Below are 15839 nucleotides of genomic sequence, written 5' to 3' on the forward strand. Positions count from 1 at the left end.
TAGGGGGTCTGTAACTCTCTTCCTTGCCCCCTTTTCAAGTTATCTCCCTTTTTTTTCTGTGTGAAACACACGAAATGGCGGCCGACACTTCCTGATTTCGTCTGATTCGAATGTTTACAGTCATGTGACAACCAATCAGATTTGAGCTCGCGCACGGCACCGTACGCGTACGGTAAGCTTACCGTAAGCGCACGGTAAGCGCACGGTAAGCTGCCACAGATATATATATTGATTTAAATGCTATTTTCTCAGGAACTACTGAACAGATTTACACCAGACCTATAAAAGGCACTTCCTTGACCTGTAGACTATCTCTCTGCCAAATTTCAAGTAACTCTGTTCAGCCGTTCGGGCTGTAGCTGTCTCTAAAGGTCCTATGGAAAATTGCATGGGGAGAACGCGTTTTGGGACCCCCCTTTTTTCTCAGCCCCCGCTTGACGAATCCCCCCCGAGACTTTCAGGGTAGGAGCGGAGCGTAGCGCCCCATTAGTTTTGAAAATTTCGCGAGGATTCGTCGACCGGCGCCAAAGTTATTCAAAATAGAATGTTGCGGTTTTCCTATGGAAACAGGGTCCTAACTATAACTACCTACTGGCGACCGCCAGTAGGTAATACATATATATATATATATATATCAGAAACACTCCTCCGCTGTTTGAGCGCTTCGCTGTGCAGAAAGAAAGGAGCATGGACCGCATTTCAGTGCATACAATTTGATTTATTTACTCAAGTTATGCCAGCCATGACGCGTTTCAACTCCATAGAGCCTTGATCACATGACACGCCATGAAGTCATCTGATTATTTAAATACATTTTTTTCAGTGCTTTCTTTCTCTCCTTTCGCTCAGTGTTAAAGTGACAGTGCATTAATTATCAAACCATGTAGCTTGTTTGGGGTTTGCATCTTTCTGTTACATATTGGTCAAATACCGGATACATTGTTTGAGGAACTTTTTCACGAAACATGTATGAATACATATAGATATTGGTATCTTGTTTTTTATGAACAACAGTGTTATTGATTTTTGTAAACTGCTTAAATAGTCCTTATAAATACATAAATAAATATGTATAAATAACATTTTTAGCATATGTGAATAATTATAAAAACCATATATTCAGTTTTCATAAAAATAGATAAAGGGAAGATAAAAAGTGGTGATCCACATTTTAAAATATCGTTCTGATTATATATATATATATATATATATATATATATATATATATATATTCACTGAAAAAACAATAGGTTTCAGACATGTTATAGTTAGGAATTAGCATTTAAAAAACCTTAGAAATTCACTGGAAAAAAAACATAGGTTTCAGGGCTGTTATAGTTAGCTGGACATTTCACTCGTACAAAACCATTGAAATTCCTCCGTTATAGTTAGTTCTGCTAACTAGAACTTGCGCGCCCGCAATCCACTGCTGATTATGTCACATATTACATCATTCATGACATGGTCAGTGACATCAATGATGACATCTCAAATGACATCACTGATGACATCATCCAGTGAATGTGGTTTGGTTCGTTATTTAAATATGTATTATATAGCTAGCAATCTGCATTGAAGAATGAGTGGATATATAAATATCTGGATGGGGGATTTAGTAGCAGTGTGATTGACTGTTTACGTGACTAATTTATAGTGTCTCACTAAATATATTGGATAGTGACTAAACTGTGTGAATATCTGTATCACTTTGTCAGTTGTTGTGTAAACTGCTGCACCAGTTGGTTACTAGCTATGTGAAAGTCTATATTAGTTATTGATTAGTTAACTGAGTATTCGTATGGGAGAGTGAATGTGTGTGACTGCCCAAAGATGTGTGAATAGTTGATTCAGTAGGTATATGAGGTTAAGACTGCATGTTATAACAGTTGTTTGGGTGAGTGAATATCTTTATGGGTGTGGTGATGAGCAAATATATCTCTCAATGGTACATGTCCAACAAACTAGAAAAATAAAAGGCAGTGTAAGTGACAGTTGTATATAAATAAGTATACATAAGACTCAGTGATTGTATGAGTGACTGTATGGATAACTGTATACTTGTAATAGTGATTTTATAACACACTAAGTATGAGTTACTATCTATATGAATAAATGAAGTGGTGTTTGTATAAGTGTGTAGCTGACTAAATGGAAGTATGATCCATTGTTTGCATAAGTGAGTAGGATGACTGCATAAGTGAATAGTATGTGTGCTGGTGTGTAATGTCGATATAAGTGTTTAAGTATATTTGATAGTGTTCTATTGATCATTGACAGCATGTATGAGTGAATCTATAGGTAAGTGATTAGATGTGTGTGTAGATCTAGGAATCACTGAGTGGGTTTTTAGAAACTTGTATTGGTGTGTCAATGGATTCAAATATGGTACTCTGTATTTTACAGTGAGTGATGAAAGGTTATACTAGTGTATGATGAGGTGTATCTGATTGTCACTTGGATGAGGTCATCAGTGATGTCATCAGTGATATCATGGGAGGGGGGAGCCCAAGCGGGAAGGGTAACTTTTCCTATGCATAAATAGTCGAACTGTTGTATGTAACACTCTCCGGTGGGGTGCTGGGGCACCTGAGGGAATTGTATTGGTTGTTGGTACGAAAATAATAAAAAATGTTTAAACAAAAAAAAAATCAGTGATATCATTTGAGCTGTCATCAGTGATGTCACTGACCATGTCATGAATGATGTAATATGTGACATTATCAGCAGTGGATTGCAGGCGTGCGAGTTATAGTTAGCAGAACTAACTATAACGGAGGAATTTCAATGGTTTTGTATGAGTGAAATGTCCAGCTAACTATAACACCCCTTTTTTTCAGTGAATTTCTAAGGTTTTTTAAATGCTAATTCCTAACTATAACATGTCTGAAACCTATGATTTTTCAGTGAATTTCAAACGTTTTTTAAATGATCATTTTTAAATGTAATATTAGTTACATGTATTTTTTTGATACTTTTTGTTTACTGTTTATTTTTACATATTTTATTTTTTAAATTACATTATATATTTTTAATTTAAATGGAAATAAAAATGTTTTTTAAAATATTGAAACTGAAATTTTGTTTTTTGTCAGGGTCACTGGATGTGTACTTGGGTACTGACTGAATGATTAGAGTACTGCAAGGAGAGTGCTTGGGTGAATTTATAAGTGGTTGTGTTTTGGTCCAGTGAATGGATTAGTACATGGTACTGAATGGGTCACTAGAGGAGTGCAAGGGGAGTGACAGGGTGTTTCCTGGAAGTGTATGGATACTGACTGGGGAATTGAAGGTGTGAAAGACAAGTGTGTAGGTGGTTAGAGGACTGCATGCATAGTACATAGGCGTTTGAAGCAGTCCATGTGCTAAGGCCTGGCTCACTGCATGAGTACTTGGGTACTGACTGAATGATTAGAGTACTGTAAGGAGAGTGCGTGGGTGAATTTAGAAGTGGTTGGGTTTTGGCGCAGTGAATGGATTAGTACATGGTGCTGAATGGGTCACTGGAGGAGTACAAGGGGAGTGACAGGGTGTTTACTGGAATGTATGTATACTGACTGGGGAATTGAAGGTGTGAAAGACAAGTGTGTAGGTGGTTAGAGGACTGCATGCATAGTGGATACGCGTTTGAAGCAGTCTATGTGCTCAGGCCTGGCTCACAGCATAAGTACTTGGGAACTGACTGAATTATTGGAGTACTGCAAGGAGATTGCCTGGGTGAATTTATAAGTGGTTGGGTTTTGGCGCAGTGAATGGATTAGTACATGGTGCTGAAAGGGTCACTAGAGGAGTGCAAGGGGAGTGACAGGGTGTTTGCTGGAAGTGTATGGATACTGACTGGGGAATTGAAGGTGTGAAAGACAAGTTTGTAGGTGGTTAGAGGACTGCATGCATAGTGGATAGGGGTTTGAAGCACGAGCAAAGGTTTGTGCAGTTCCGGATTATTCGCCTTGTTGTGGATTGCGGAGTTTCTGGGTCACCTGTGCTTTTATGCTCGAAAGTAACTTTCCTCTCAGGTTAATGCAAGTGAATATCTGTTTCTTGCGAATACTGTGACAATGTGTTGTACCGACAACTCACATGCATTTTGCATGTGAACTCATACCTTGCATCGCTTTTCCTCGCCGGTGACTTCTTAAGACGACAGAAAGGAATGGCAGATTACACTGGTACAAAAGCTTTGCAAGAATTTGACAACCCGCTTTCCCCCAGTCATTGCTGGGTATTTAGTTCACAAGTACCTTGCCTGGCTTTTCCATGAGTGACTGCACTTTTATGAGGCATAGGTCCATTACACTCACATGTAAAAGCTTTGCGAAAGTTATAATTCTCGTGCAAACAGGGACATTTTAAGGATTTCTGGGGCCATGGCCCAAAATATTTTGAGGGCCCCTGTTCGGAACAGCTTTGAATTTATGATCCAATTTCAGCTCTTTTATGCCCCCTGTGGCTAGGTCACTGGCAGTGCAAAGGAACTCTAGACCAAACTCTAAATGTGTTTACAACTTATATTCAGGGATAGTGATGAGTTTTCAATTGTATAACACATAATCAGTGCGCTAATGTTATTGCAAATAATCTATGTGACCCCTTCCCCACTTTTCTCATATGTGAGGCCCTGTTTTGATCTAAATGAGAAGAATCAGATGTTGCATGGTGTTGAAAAAGAAAAAAAAAATCTCTGCAAAATTACTGTAATAGACTCCCATACACCATCGACGTGAAAAATAAATGAATGGAAATTCGTACTTAAAACGATATGAAGCATTCAAGGTTATCAGGGCAGGACTCTTCAGAACGGAGCAGGCTCGAGCAGCCCCCCTTCCCCGCCCCTCAAGACTGGGGCCCCGCCATGGGCCAGGGCCCACTTTGCCTTAAAACTTCTCGGCCAGAGACAGACATCTGAAGCTGGGCAGCGGGTTGTAAAATAAGGCCAGTCCACACCCTCAGTGAGCTGAAACCAAGTAGTGCCTCCCTCCCTGAAGTACGTACCCCAGTAATAACCATTTGTGTAGCGCCCCAAAGATTGAATGAATAAATGAATGAAAGGATTTGTAGAGTGCCTGGATACTACGAGTGTGTCCCGGCACTAGGCAGAGCTAGAGAAGAGGATAGGCGGAATCTTATCCCTTAAACAGGCGGCTTTTCAAATGTTTGTGGAATAGTTTGTTATCCGGAATGTATCTGTGGGGGGAGGGAAGCTCTTTCCAGAGTTTAGCTGCCAACGCCGAGCTGCAGAATCTCCCTTTCTATCTATTTGTGAATGGAATGGATAGTAAATGGGCCGACTGGGAACGTAGGGCTCATTAGGGGAGGTGTAGGGGGGCCAGGGAGGTGGTTCGTCCTGTTCAGAAGGTAACTTGGGCCGATCTTTTAAAAAAACTGAGTGTGCAATTGTCAGTGCTTTAAAGGAGACTCTTGCCTTCCCGGACAGCCAGTGCAGCAGAAGGAGTGTCGCTGGCACCCAGGGTGGCAAGCTGGGACCATGCTGCCAGAGAGACTGCTTAGCATCACAACACTGACTGCTGCTGCGTGTCTTCAGTCTCTAGGGTCTGTGGTAGGGACCTGAGTCACACACAAACAGCAGGTACTGCAATGACTTGTCAGAGGGAGGATGAAACCAAACGAAGAAGGTTGAAAGGCAGAGGGGGCCCTGCAGAGATGGGGACCATTGATCTACAGAGAAAGATGCACACGCACATAAACACATGTACACATAGATACACACACGCACATATATACACACACACATGCACACAAGCACACATACACATGCACGCACAGACACACGTACACATACACACGTACACATACATGCACACGCGCACATACACACATACACCTGCACATACACACACATACACATACACACAAGCACACATACACACGCACAGACATACACATACTCACACACACATGCACATACATACACGTACACACACACACACACATGCACACATACACACGCACATACATACACACACGCACACATACACATGCACATATACACACATACACACACACACACACGCACACATACACACACGCACACACGCACACATACACACACGCACACACGCACACATACACACACAAACATGCATACAAATACATACACTTCCTTTGGTTGCTCAACACACTGAGATGCAGCCTTGGCTTAGATATTAGAGCAATATTACGAAGAACAAATGCTTCTCGGTCTCTCCCACCACGGCCCAGTGCCAGGAGTGTTCATACTGGTAACTCGTATGGTTTGACCCCCGCGCACTTCCCCGTGCTCTCGAACATGGCCTGGGGGCCACAAGCCTGCCAACCAGGGATGCTGCAAAACGTGCAATATGTCAGGCCTCAAACCGGAATTGAGGCTGTGGAGTTAGCCACGTGAATTAGGAATGACATATGTCACCCTGACCCCCACTGAGATACAAAAATATTACACAGATGTTCTGAGTCATTCCAGAAACCTCTTTTTATTTGGGGTCAAATTTCACCCTGATTAACTCTCAGTGTTCTTTGGCTGGACTGTCCGTCCCCACACGCTGCTTGTAAAAATATGTTCGCTCGCCAAGTTGTGCAGCAACAGAGCGCTGTACATTGCAAGGATGAGGTCTAAGCGCTATGCCCGACAGGAGAGGAAGGTTCGAGATGGTTTATGCGAGGAAGGCGTGGAACCCAGACTGCCTAATGCTGCCAGTTCGAATGCCACTGATTGATTTAAAAACTATTTATAGCATAGAATCCTTCAGGGGACTGTGCTGAAAATATGTGTATTCTATTAACATTCAAAACAGGGTACAAACTATACCTCTTGGGACGCTCAGCTTTTAATTGTGTGCCAGGCGCAAACTCCCATGTCGGTTGCCTGTGCCCATGTGCAATGGCACGTGTTATTCCCACATGTGCAAATTGCCTTTCGTCATGAGTACACTAGGATGCCATGCACGCCCAGGGCTGTACAGTTCCATGTGCTGTGTGTCTTTAAAAGTTAACCTAACCGCAAGAGGGCACAGGAAGGGTGCAAGTAGCGCGTTGGCAAATACTGACCTCGGGCCTGGTCCGAACTACTATTCAGAAAGAATTGGGTAGAGATTGCGAACCCATTAATTTGCGATAAAGCCCGCATTTACATTACAATGTGCAACATTTAAGACAGATTACACTTATTGCTTCTAGAAAGTGAGAATTGCGCACCATTGGGGCTCTATTTCATCTAATGCAGGGTGCAAAAAAATGACATTTCGCCCAGTTTACTCCCGCGATTCGAGACAGGTTTTCTAGCAGCAAATCCTAGGAGCAACATTTAAGATGTGCTCGGAGAATATAACCATGTCCTCGTGCAAACGGTGGTTTGCACCCTAAATTGTGAGCAGCAGTAGGTACCCAGTGTGTCATGGGACTACTGCAAGGGATGCCCCCTGGCTGCCGTTTGAATTATAAAACATAGCAATAAACAGGGCTCAATGGGCCACCCCGGAGTGTGGGGGCGGGGGGGGGGGTTTAGGGGATTGCATTGGAAACAGAATCAGTGTCACAGTTGCAATTAAGAACTTGGACCTGAGAAATGTGCAGCTGAAAAGACACCAGTGCGGGAGTTTGGGGCAGTGGACTTTAAATAAACCTCAGCATGTGTAAAATAGCGAGGTGGGCTAAGCCCCCGCTGCTGTGATCTTGTACAACCTGCAAGTTATCGATTTGGCTCGCAGCAGACCCACGAGTCACAGCCTTCCGATTCTGAGATAGTATTTGTGATTGGTTTGGATTAATGGTAATCAAGAACAACCAGTATTTATAGCGCCTTTAACTTACAAGCACAAGTGAAATGTCTATAGTAATGGTTTCACCGCACTAACTCTGAAACTGAGCCTGTATGTTAGAAATGAAACAGGGTCAAGACTGATTTGCATATGGCTGGGTGCAAACTGGAATGGCATGGTGAGCAAAAAAACGATCGATTTAGGCCCAGATCTCTGTACTGGAGTGAATGTATGACATTGTTCTGCATTCTGTCCATCAATAGTTCTTTTTGCAGAAATGAAACTGTTCCTGGCATCAGAACCGACTATCGGCTACCAAGAATGTTTACGGGGGTATTGTTGTGTGTGGGGGGGTGGGGTGGCAGTGGGGAGTTCACAACGAGCCGTACTCCGGACCAAAAGACTTGTTCTCATTTGCTCTAGGTAGGTCCGTGGAACAAAGCGCACTGAAAATACCAAAAGGAGTGCTGGTAGGCGCTATGAGCTCCGAGGTCCCTCAGGCATCCACTAAGGAGTTTTAGGAACTATAGTTCAAGGGCAGTGCGCGCACCTATGGTAGTCATTTGTAACCTGAATGGTTCAAAGCAGACTCTGCCTTTCATCCTTCTCAGGTCAATGGAATGAGAACACTTGAGGTTGGTAATTGTTGCTTCTGTTCTGACGGCTCTGAGAAACCCGGGACATTATTTCTGTTTAAAGGCAGGTGCTGGCACACATCTCGCAATCACCCTCCCTCACACACACACACCACAATGCAGGAGGTGGGCAGAGGGAGGGTTATCTTCTGATGTCGCACGTCAGTAACAAGGAAGGAGGGTGCTGAGATGCCATGCAGTGCCTGCCCCTTTCTCCACTGCTCCCCCTTGCCCCCCGGCCCCCACCCCCGCTCCACCACCACCACCCTTCTCTCGCCTGGCACTTTTCTTCCCTTATGTCCATATAAGCGTCATTAAGTCTCTCGAGCGTCGCGCATGGAAAGCTTCCGAGTCCCAGGCTCCCAGCCATATCTGCATGCGCACTCTGGACTCCTGATTTAACATGTGTGCTCCTGGGCAGATCACGTGGTTGCATGGCTCGGTCCCCCGCCTGTCTAGACCGGTCTCTCTAAGAAGCGGGGTAACACCCTCTGGGTTGGAAATGTGGGGACTTTAACATTCTAGTGTAACCCTGTGCCCCCTTCCCAGTGGCTAAGAACATTGACACGCTTACAGAAAGCAGCGCGCCTCATGGTATGGTAACACTAAGGTTATGTTAAAGTCACGACATATCCTGAACCTAGTGACAGGATGAATGATTAAGTGAACAGTAAGGCGGTTCCCCATGCATGCCTCTTGAAGTAATACAGATCGCCAACAGAGTGACTGTGCGCCTTCTCGCTTAAGCGCTATAGAAGCAATGTTTTTTTAGCCCTGGGGGGTGGCGGTCCCCGGGGCTGGGGGGGCTGAGAGCCCCCCCATATATTTCAGAAAAGCCCTGGGGGTTGGCGATCCACAGGGCTAGGGGGCCCCTCTGGGCCCCCCTATCACATCACCCCCGGGACTTGGTCCCCCCGGGGGCTAATTAAAAACGAAGCGCGGGAGCCCGCGCTTTGGTTTTTTTGTCAGCAGCTGGATGCGCGGATGCTACACGCATCCCGCGATTTAAAAAAAATAAAAATAGTTTTTGCCTTGGGGGTCCTTGTGGGACCCCCTGAGCAGGCCCAGGGGGTCAGGGTGTTTCTACCCAGCCCCCTTTGCGTGTTTATCGTGGTTTGTTTTACTGCTTTCTTGTGACTCGAGGCACAAGATAGCTGCCAACACTTTCTGGTTTTAAGTTTTGACAGCCAATTAGCATAAAGCTCGTGCTCGGGAGGATCCGCGTCCCTAGATATATATGTATTTAGGTTTGAATTTCTCAGCAGCCACTGAACGGATTTACACCATTTAACAAAAAGGCACCTTTCTGAACCAAGGGCTACCTCTTTGCCAATTTTGGTGTAATTCCGTTCAGCAGTTCGGACTGTAGCTGCGGCTAAAGTTTCCTATGGGAAATTGCATGGGGAAAACATGTTTTGGGACCCCCTTTTTTCACAGCCCCCGCTTGATGAATCACTGTTAAACTTTTAGGATAGGAGCGGACCGGAGTGCCCCATGAGTTTTAAAAATTTTGCGAAGATTCATCAACCGGTGTCAAAGTTATTGGGAATAGAATGTTGCGGATTTCCTATGGAAAATAGGTCCTAACTATAACTACCTACTGGTGACTGCCAGTAGGTAATAAATATAAATATATAGACTCGGATCGAAGTGGAATGACGGAAGGAAATGCCATAAACATCCTGGGGCCCTTGTCTCTAGCAGAAGAAATGGATTTTATCAGGGAACAGAGGAAAATGTCCTTACGAACGAGAAATCCAAGTAAGCAAAACGTAAGATCAGAAATCGGCGAAGGCGCGAAAGGCGCAAATGCAATAAATCCAAAAGGCAGAGGGCAGCAGAGGAGAAAGAAAAATTGGCAATGACCCCTGAAATTCTTGATCAAACCATAGTAAATCTCACTGACATTCAACTCAATTTAGCTGAAAAACAACTATTAGCTCTGGGATTAAGCTATTGTCCTTGAAGCAATTTCAATTATGTTGAAACGAGGATTGATGTTTATAAATTTATACGTAAACTCAAATTATCCAAATTCTATACCATCAAAAATCATGGTAAAACGGTCTCAGAAAAAAACTTCGAGAGTGACTCAACCAGTATTAACTGTTGAAGAACTTCCAGCACTATCGATGCTACATTCTTTACTCAATGAATCTACAAATAGAATGGACTATACCTTGAACACACAAGAGGTCGCTGACACTGAAGGTATCAATTTAGCGGCCTCTGGCAACAGTCCTTTCAGGGCTCCATCTACATTTGTTCCTATTCTGCCCTGCGATGCGCTTGATATTTTCCACGAGCGCATCACTGACGAACTTAAAAAACTGTATGTCAAAACCAGAAAAACCAAGTTGAATGCTAAATCTAGAAAAAATCATGATTACTTCCCACTTATGGACAAATTGAAATCTAATTCCTCGGTTGTTATTAACAACGCCGATAAAGGAGGCAATATCGTCTTGTGGGGCACAGAACAATATAGGAAGGAAGCATATAGACACATCAATGACCCAGAGTGCTATGAACTCTCTAATGCTGCAATTGTCAGGAAGGTTAAGAAAGACTATAGAGAAGACCTTAACGTTTGGAAATGGGAGGGCTTGATTACCAAAGATGAATTGAACTTTTTACACAAAGAATTTCCTGTCCTGCCTACCTTTTATCTTATCCCAAAAATACATAAGCAAGTCGATCCAGTACCGGGTCGTCCAATCATTTCAGCTAAAGACAGTATTTTTGAGAATACTTCACGCTATGTGGACCATTACTTACAGGAACATGTTGTGTGTCTACCTACCTATATTAGAGACACAAAGGATTTTCTGTCTAAATTGAATTCCATTCGATGGTCCAGGGAATATATGTTGATGACTTTGGACATTACGTCACTATACACTAGTATTAGACATCACGATGGATTGTCTGCAGTTGATCATTTTTTAAAGAAATGCTGTATTTCGATGTATAGACATAATGAAATCCTACACAAAATGATACACTGGTGTCTATTCAATAATATGTTTATGTTTGATGGGCAGATATACAGACAGAGACAAGGTGTGGCGATGGGGGCATGCTTCTCTCACAGCTACGGATGTTTACATGTGGGCTGGTGGGAGGAGCATGTCCTCAGGGGTTCCCACAGAGATTTGTTTGAAAGACATGTTGTATCAATGTGGATACATATTGATGATATATTTATAGTATGGAACGGTACATCTGAACAGGCTGAAGACTTCATAGGGGTGATTAATTGCAACAACTTAAACTTGAATTTCACCTCTCATATAGACCCTGTGACAGTGAATTTTTTAGATCTCACTGTATATATTCATAATGATGTAATAGAGACATGTCTATACAGAAAATCAACTGCAGGTAATACCTTGCTTCACGCAACTAGCTTTCATCCTCACCATACCATATCTAGTCTCCCCTATGGGGAATTTTTGAGAATCCGTAGAGCCTGTAGTAATTAAGAGAAATTATTAATAGCCCAAGAAGCAGCCAGAGTCAGGTTTCTACAAAGAGGGTATCAAGCTAACTAGATAAGGCGTTAAGTAAGGCCAACAGTATAGACAGACAAACGTTGTTACTGACTAAATCTGGTCCTGATATCAACAATATAGGTTCACTAAGTCTAAGTTCCGGTAACAATAGTGCCGTTAATCTGGAAAAAAATACCTGTAGATTTGTTTCCACTTACAGTAGACAGGCTAATGTAATTCGAACCATCATCAAGTCACAATGGCCCATAGTCTTAACTGACTCGGTGCTTTCTCAAACATTGCCATTACAGCCGAATTTCACCTACCGCAAGGCACATTCCATGCGGAGTGATTTAGTTAAAACTAGTCCTGAATCAGACACTAAAAACACATGGTTATCCCCCAAAAAGGGTTTCTTCAAGTGCAGTACATGCAGGGCGTGTAAATTTGGTATTAACACCAAATCTTACTGTACCCCATTCTCTGATCTCTCAACCAATATCAGAGGGCACTACACATGTCGTACGGACTTTGCTGTATATATTTTACAATGTGTGTGTGGATTACGCTACGTGGGTAGCACCAAGCTACAGGTGTATGTACGTATTTTACAGCACTTACGTGCTATAGTAAATTCTGATCCCTCATACCCTGTGGCTCGTCATATAAAATTGGAACATGACAACAAACTGAATGTTCTCCAATATTTTGTCATAGACAACGTCCCAGCGAACAAACGTGGGGGTAGCCGTGAAAAACAATTTAGGCAATTGGAAACAAAATACATAATAGAATTAGACTCTAAGGCCCCGAGGGGTCTGAATTTATGTGAAGATCTAGATCATTTCCTGTAAATGTTCCCAATTATAACAGAATCCACTGGTCTGAGTAACTTCCTATTTTAGGATTAAACCATTGTGGTGGTCTGTTTCTCAATGTAGATCAGCGTTGTTTTGCCTCTCTATTGAGTTTTGATATAATATATAAATGTAATGAGATTTATTCTTTTGGATGAGAGTGCTGAAGATATGTCTGCCTTCACTTAGATAAAGAATCTTTTTAGATATATTTTTTTCTTTTTTACTATTTAATCATATATTATACACAAAACACTGTTAAGCACTATAGGGTTTCTCAACATAATCTATTGCCTATAGAGTAGGTTTGATAGGCTCTAATAGACGATGCAATGTCCATATGATTCTCCAATATGTATATGATTTTTCAATCTGTGGTTTAATAGATAATAAGTGACAGAATATGTTGTAGGCGAAGTATTTGTACTATGAATCAAATATTGTTTTCGATATATTGAGAGCATTGAAAGCCTAATTCAATGACACAATATATCATGTTCCATACTTTGTTTATTAAATACTTGTAAATGCAAAGAGCATCTATATAGAGGGATTTTCCACGGTCTATTCCAGTGACTATATGACGTTTTAGCGTTAAGTATGTTCCAACAAACAGCGTAATAGAAATGGTATCAAACTAATGCTTGCTTTTTCTGTTCATCTTGGCATTGTGCCTACAATGATAAAATAACTGTAGTTATACATCTACATCTATTTAAACTCGCTAAAGATATCAATGAAATATGTATATTTGGATGGTTGACTAATTTGCTCAGGTATTTTTACTATGTCTATTGTTGAGCCACGAGATACTAGCCAATAACGATGAATGTTGAGTGCCCGCTTGTAAATAAATACGTCACTCTTTTGCGACACGCTCATGTGAGCAAGGCCACTCAGTTGGCCGAAACGCGTCTTCCCGATTTTTGCACCAAGCTGATGAACTAAATAAAAAAGCTACTGCGGCTGCAGTTTCAACTAAAGAAGAAGGTGTCCGTCTCTCTTTTCCGGTGCCGGAAAGCACCTTAGAGTGGTATTTGAATATATATATATATATATATATATATATATATATATATATATATATATATATATATATATATATATTCACTGAAAAAACCATAGGTTTCACACACGTTATAGTTAGGAATTAGCATTTAAAAAACCTTGCAAATTCACTGAAAAAACCATAGGTTTCACACATGTTATAGTTAGCTGGACATTTTACTGATAAAAAACCAATGAAATTCCCCCGTTATAGTTAGTGCAGGCAACTATAACTCACGCGACCGCAATCCTCTGCTGATGCTAATACTGTATTTAGACACTTATTTGCCCATGTCTTCTTCCATTAAATTTTAGCTATACATATATTACAAATATTTTTTTTTCATAAAGACACATATGTCATCAGCAGAGGATTGCGGTCGCGTGAGTTATAGTTGCCTGCACTAACTATAACGGGGGAATTTCATTGGTTTTTTATCAGTAAAATGTCCAGCTAACTATAACATGTGTGAAACCTATGGTTTTTTCAGGGAATTTGCAAGGTTTTTTAAATGCTAATTCCTAACTATAACATGTGTGAAACCTATGGTTTTTTCAGTGAATTTGTATGGTTTTTTAAATGCTAAGTTACTTTACGCCATTCGTGGCGTGCGCGCCCACTTAACGCAGTTCGTTCCGAATTAGCATTTAAAATACCTTAGAAATTCACTGAAAAAACCATAGGTTTCAGGGGCGTTATAGTTAGCTGGACTTTTCACTCGTACAAAACCATTGAAATGTTCCCGTTATAGTTAGTTGAGCTAACAATAACTTGCGCGCCTGCAATGCACTGCTGATGACGTCACATATTACATCATTCATGGCATGGTCAGTGACATCACTCATGACATCATCCAGTGAATGTGTGTTTTTCTGAAAATTAAATATGTTTTATATATGTATATCTCAAGGTCGATGGAAGAATAAATGGGCATATAAGTGTCTAGATGAATTTTTTTTTAATTGATTGTATAACTGACTGATTAAGCTTATCTTTGTGAATACATGGCTTAGTGAGTAATGTTTAAATATGTAAATATCTGTATCAGTCTCTTACTTGGTGTAAGTGGCTGCATGGGTTGGTGAGTAGCTACAGGAGTGTCTATATAGGTTATTAGTTGGTTTTTTGAGTATCAGTATGAGTGTCTGAGTGTCTGTATGGTTCAGTGGGGGTATTAAGTAGTGCATAGATGCATGAATGAGTGACTCACTGTTTGTATGCGTTGAAGACAGCATGTGTGCAGGACTGGATGGGTGGATGAGTGTGTGTATGGGTGTGTTAGTGAGTGAATGACTGTCTCAATAGTGTCTTTATGAGTAACAACATATGTTTTAAACTAGTATATGTGACTATTGGTGTATACAAGTGAGTATATGTGAGAGTGAGAGATTGGAAGAGTTACTGTATGAATAAGTATGTGTTTCTATCAGTGTTTGTTTAAAAGACTAAGTATGTGTAAGTTTCTGTAGAAGTAATTGTGGTGGTGTGTGTATAACTGTATATGCAAGTAAATGGATGTTTGATTCTTTATTAGCATGAGTGACTATGTGTGTGTAAACTATATATATGAGTAACTCTATGGATGAGTGGTGTTGTGGAACAGGATGTATGGGTGTATGAGTACATATGATGAGTGAGTACATGTATGAGTGACTGTATAGGACTGTTGGTGAATGAGCGGATGTGTATGTGGACCTTAGAATTACTGAACAGGTTGTTGTAACTGGTATTGGTATGTCCATTGTTTTTAAAGTTTTAGTTTCTATTTTTGAATGTGTGGATCTAAGGTTATATTAGGGTGAGAGGAGGTCTGCCACTCTATCACAAGGATGATGTCATCACTGATGTCATTTGAGATGTTATCAGTGATGTCATGAGTGATGTCACAGACCATGTCATGAGTGATGTAATATGTGACGTCATCAGAAGTGCATTGCGGGCGCTAGAGCTATAGTTAGCTGAACTAACTATATAGGGGGAATTTCAATTGTTTTGTATGAGTGAAATGTCCAGCTAACTATAATGCCCCTGAAACCTATGGTTTTTTCAGTGAA

At 41.4% G+C, this 15839-nt stretch overlaps 1 protein-coding gene across 1 annotated transcript in view; it reads right to left on the reverse strand.

The window, feature by feature from the left end:
• The window catches only part of LOC146809665 (sulfotransferase 2B1-like), a 641816-nt gene that overhangs the window by 548930 nt on the left and 77047 nt on the right, over window positions 1-15839 (reverse strand). The gene's annotated exons all lie outside the window — the stretch shown is intronic.

Source organism: Triturus cristatus, chromosome 7 (assembly GCF_964204655.1).
Source record: "Triturus cristatus chromosome 7, aTriCri1.1, whole genome shotgun sequence".
Lineage (NCBI taxonomy): Eukaryota > Metazoa > Chordata > Amphibia > Caudata > Salamandridae > Triturus > Triturus cristatus.